The sequence below is a fragment of the Protopterus annectens genome, chromosome 7.part0, assembly GCF_019279795.1.
Source record: "Protopterus annectens isolate FY-2018-M chromosome 7.part0, PAN1.0, whole genome shotgun sequence".
Lineage (NCBI taxonomy): Eukaryota > Metazoa > Chordata > Ceratodontiformes > Protopteridae > Protopterus > Protopterus annectens.
The window spans coordinates 217205094-217211093 of NC_056739.1; positions in this window are offsets into that span (position 1 = coordinate 217205094).

Genomic DNA, 6000 nt, shown 5'->3' on the forward strand with positions numbered 1-6000 from the left:
TGTCTACACTATGTCCCTTACTGCACCCATCTCCTGGTACAATGTCTACAATACTTCCATCGCTGCACTCATCCTCTGGTACAATGTCTACACTATGTCCCTTACTGCACCCATCTCCTGGTACAATGTCTACAGTACTTCCATCACTGCATCCATCATCATCATCATTAACCCCCTTTTTCCCATTTTCTACATGGGTTGGGTTATCTGTCACCTGTCACCATCTTTCTTTTTATTCAATGCCAGTTTCTTACCTTCTTTGACACTCATGCCTGTCACAGGTCTTCTATCACACAAACTGGGTCCCTATCAGCATCTTGAATGCTGACAATACCAAATTTGATATTGACACATGGAGAATGCCGAAAGTGCAGAACGCCGAACGGGTAAACGGAAATCTCCATAAGGGGATATTTCCATTTACCTCAATGTAGTGCAGTCTGGGAGTTGGTATATTTAAGTAGCAAGGGTGTGGGGGGTGCAGGGGGGCTTCCCTCCTGCCTACACCAGTTAGTTAATTTTTTGGTTTGTTTTTTTTTAATCAGCATTTGAAAATTGGATAGTTCGATCATGTCAGTTCAACATTTAGCGATTCGAACTATTCAATTTGCGAGATGTTGGTATAGATGCCACAAACCATCGACCTCTTTGCTGGATGCCCTAATTTCCTCTTGCCTTCTTCCTGACTGTCCCAAATCATCTTCACCAGATTGTTTTCTGATTTTCTGCACATGTGCCCAAACCACCATAACCTGTTATTTTTGACATTTTCTGCAATTGGAGCTGCTTGGCCTTCTGCTCTTATGTCCTCATTTCTTCATCTCTCCCACAGTGTGCACCTGTCTCAGGCATTTCACCTGCATCACCTCTAACTTACTCAGCTGCTCTGCCTTTACTGCCCTGGTTTGATACCATACAGTAGTACTGGTTGCACTACTGATTTTTTACTTTTTATTTTTTAGTTTTTTTTGGCATTCTGCTGTCACATACTACTCCTGACACACTGTGCTAGTTGGCTCCAGCCCCTCTGAGTCTAGCTTTAACCTCCTAATTCAGACTTTCCTTCTTCTCAACCACCCTTCCCAGATACTTGAAGCTGTTAAGCCGTTCAACTATTTTCACGTCTATCTAACCTCTCATCTTCCAATTCTCACCATTTGCAGCCATTACAACTGTCTAATTTGTGCAGTTTCATCCCATGTTTTCAGTTTTGCATTCCATTCCCCTATCCTTTGCTGAAGTTCTTGCTCAGAGTGTGCATAAAGCAACCTTGTTGATCTCTCCCCTAGAACCTGTTTGCTAATGTAGTCCATCAGCAATGAGCTCAGAAATTAACCATGATGCACACCCATGACCAATGGGCACCCCCATTGTGAGACTGAACACTGATCTTACTCAAGTCATTGGGTCCTTCTACATAGGCTGCACTAATTCTACCAATGTTTCTGGGACTTCAAACTACCACAGGAATGCCCAAATCAGCTTTCTTGAGACTTTGTCATATGCTTTCTCCAAGTCTAAGAATGCCCATTTGGACTCTTTCCTCATATCTAGCTTTTTATCAAGTTATCTGCCTCACCGCAAACATCGGGTGAGTTGTGCTGCACCCTGTTCTGAATCCAAACTGCTCATCTCACATCTTGCTTTCTTCTACAATGTGTATTCATTTATCAATCATTGCCTCCAGAACTTTCATGCAGTGTGATAGGAGTTTAATATCTCTGTACGGCCCACAGTTGTGAACATCCCCTTTGTTCTTGAACAGTGGCAGTAGTGTGCTTATTCTCCAGTCATCTGGGATACACCTTTCTCTCCACACTGCAATGAGTACCCTCAGAAGCCATTTCTCCCTTGTCTCACCTAACATCTTTATCATACCTGCTGTGACCTTATTTGAGACTGATGCTTTCTCTGACTTTATTTTCCTTAGTGCTGTTATTACTTCTTCTATGGTGGGCTTATCCTCTTCATAGAAGAAGTAAGAACAGCAAGTTCGCCTGCACCCCCCCCCCCCCAAACTTATATATATCAACTTCGAGATTGGCATACCTCAGAAAAAAGGGAATGTTTCAAGAAATGGCATCTTGGAATAGGTATATATAAGTCCGATCTTTTACCAGTTCAGTCTCTGTAATTTGGGACTTGCTTTAGTGGGTCCTGACATTCAAATGGTTACCTGTTCAATGTCTACAGTACTTCCTCCACTGCACCCATCCTTTGGTACAATGTCTACAGTACTTCTATCATTGCACCCATCCTCTGGTACAATGTCTACAGTACTTCCTCCACTGCACCCAACCTCTGGTACAATGTCTACAGTACTTCTACCACTGCACACATCCTCTGGTACAATGTCTATAGTACTTCCTTCACTGCACCCATCCTCTGGTACAATGTCTGCAGTACTTCTACCACTGGTACAGTGTCTACAGTACTTCCTCCACTGCACCCATCCTCTGGTACAGTGTCTACAGTACTTCCTCCACTGCACCCATCCTCTGGTACAATGTCTACAGTACTTCCTCCACTGCACCCATCCTCTGGTACAGTGTCTACAGTACTTCCTCCACTGCACCCATCCTCTGGTACAATGTCTACAGTACTTCTACCACTGCACCCATCCTCTGGTACAGTGTCTACAGTACTTCCTCCCTGCACCCATCCTCTGGTACAATGTCTGCAGTACTTCTACCACTGGTACAGTGTCTACAGTACTTCCTCCACTGCACCCATCCTCTGGTACAGTGTCTACAGTACTTCCTCCACTGCACCCATCCTCTGGTACAATGTCTACAGTACTTCCTCCACTGCACCCATCCTCTGGTACAGTGTCTACAGTACTTCCTCCACTGCACCCATCCTCTGGTACAATGTCTACAGTACTTCTACTATTACAGCCATTCTCTGGTAAAATGTTCAGATCCACTCTGTCTTTGCTCATTTATAAAATCTCAAGTTACTTAATATATCACTTGATGTAGCTTCTCCCTTCTCATCTGGAAAGAGCCATCCACCTTCTTCAGAGGAGATCATGATCCCTGATTTGGAGATGATGATTTCCCTCTTATCTATTTCTTACTTCAAAATGAAACACCCTAGAGTACGCCAGAGATTACAGTTACTTTTGGCCATGGGGACAGTATCAGCTGCTGACAGCAGAGATGAGAGATGTAATTCTCAAATCTCCAGACTAGATACTCTCTGCCCCTCAGCTTAATCTTAATATCCTGTTAATGAGAATCATAAACGGAATCACATTTAGATCTTAAAACTGAGGATGTAGACACGACTCTTGCTCCGCAATTACAGACACTGAATGTTACACACATATATGGACCAAGCTGTTTTTGCATGCAATGCTGTTGCTCAATCTTGCCCCTCCCCCCAAAAAAACCCTTCTCTGGACATGAACAGCAAAAACTGCACCACACTGGAGCTACTACAATTTATACCATGCATGTAGCACTACTGTGCTCAGGTTTGACTGCAAAAAAAAAAAAACTTATTCTTTTAAATTGTAGTGTTACTGTGCTTTGTTTTGGCCACACTTGCAATACAAGCATTTATTTCTAAATGCTGCTATGCACTAAAGAGTGATTGGGATTGGCCAATCACACTCCTAATGCTTTGCACCTGGGGTGACTGACCTCTTCACCCCACCCTACATTATTAACTACACAGCAGTTTTTTCTTGGACACTATACTGTCATAGCAACTCCCACAACACATTACAGGTGATTATATGCTTTCTCCTAGTCCACAGCACACATATTGTCAATACTGGCAAACTTCAGAATTCCTGTAATATACATGCAGGGATGCAATGTTCCAAGACCAGGACAGGATCTGCATAAGGATTAGGTATCAAGAGTTCAGGAAGACAGAAGCTGCTGTGGTAGTCCCGAGCTTTGGTCACTACCACAGCTTCTGTCTTACTGAAGTCTTGATACTTTATGGTCAGCTGCATAAACCCCTCTACATTACACAGCAGGCCTCATTCTTTAACCTATGTTATTCCTGCTGATATCAACCAGCGAATCATAGGGTTTCTGTCATGACTTGCACTGATCACCTTTTAGCCACAGCTCCTTGCTGCCACATCACCTACTGAAGACTGCAACATGGTCCCATCAGACTTTATATAAAAGATCTCCCAAGGTATATGGGAAAAGCTCTACTCGTTGAAAGCAGTTACCTGTAATTTATTTATGACATTTTCTTCTGCTACAGTTGGTTTGGTAAATCCTGTTGATAATTTATTTTTAGGTTTAAAGGATTATTTAATTAACACTATCAATTTTATAAAAAATCTAAGCAGTCGGTACACAGTTAAACAAAACAACAGATGCAGTTTTCTTTTTCAAATGATTGTAGCCACAATAACTTATCAGACTGTATGTATAGAAAGCATACAGTGGACAGGGGAGCTGCTGGTGTTCCTACTTGTGGTGTAAGTGATCCCTCTGGGAAATAATAATGCAGTACCAGAGGACTAGGCTAAATTAAACAGCTATGTATTACACTGTAGGATTGTACAATGTAAGTGCAAGATCACATTACAATATTGTGCTAACAGTGGTCAGCACTGGAGAGGTATGAAGCCGCTCTTGTGGCATAGAGGGATAAAGCCCTGACTATGGTTTAATTATCAGCTTGGGTGACTGCTATAGCTGCAGGATGTGATCGGCATGCCATCCTGGAATGGATGACACTTGTTGATGACACTCCCTAAGGGGAGGCGTGGTCTGTATAGTGGAGGTGCCCTTGGCATAGTCTATAAGTGTATGGGACAGGGAAAGGGAAACTTCATAGGGGATATAACATGAACCCCTCCAGATGGAAGCACAGATGGTCAGGTCCTGAGAATGCCCTCAGAATCCACAACTTACCCCAACAAAATACTGGAGTAGTCCAGAGGATAGGAGGCTGGCTGGTAGATTTGGCATGGATGTGGGTTACGGGGGGGCTGAGCCAATACCATGAGGTCCAAGGGACCCAAAAACAGTGGAGGGGTGTACAGAGAAGACCATGAGGATTAGAAAGCTATTTATAACATTGTAGGATTGTGCAAGGTAAGTATTGGATCACATTACTATATCATGTTAGTAGTGGTCAGAAGTGTAGAGGTATACAGCAGGGACCAGGATGCAGCATACTAGCATAAATAAATGTACTTCAAGCCTGCCCTTACTCAAATGTAGCTAAACCAACTGTGACTAACAGATGCAAATAATTAGAGGTGATACATTTTGCTTTGACAGCATAAAATATATCATTCTACTTGTAGGACCTATCTAGTTAGTCAAACACAAGTCCATAGTGTTCATAATTTAATTCTGAGATAAGCAGGATGAATAATCACAATAATCACTAGGCTATAGCCCTCTGTGGCCTGACAAAAAAGCCATCCCAGCCAAGAGAGAATGGTATGCTAAAGCTGAGAAGTAGAAAACTGGCTGTGAGCAGAAAGACCTGTATGCAGACAGTTAGCAGTTAATGTGGAGATTGTTGTAATAACCTAAATTTAAAAAGAAAGTCATGGCTTACATTAGTTATTGCCAAAATGCAGTCGGGCATGACTGCATGTTATATGGTACATCTGTCTAAAGACCAGCTTCAAAATTTTCCTCTATAATACCTGCCACACTACCAGCAAGTACCCTTAAGTTTCATATTTTAGAAAGTAAAATGTTTATTAAGGTAGTGACTTGCAAACAGCAGCTGCAGTAATATTTACCCATACTGTGGGCCTGAGTACATCTTAAGCTTACCAGATGAAGGTGTCTGTTTTTCAGGAGTGATTGAAAATCAGCAGGTGATCAACTGATTTTTTTCCAGGGACACAACATATAATTAGAGGCTTTGAAAATCAAAATCAGACTCATAGATTTGTCTTATTTGTCACTTCTTTGGTTGAAGTTTTTCACTGCTTACATAATGCATGCTATTTTTATACAGGAAACTTATGCAATAAAATAAAGCTTCTTTGACTTTGAAGGG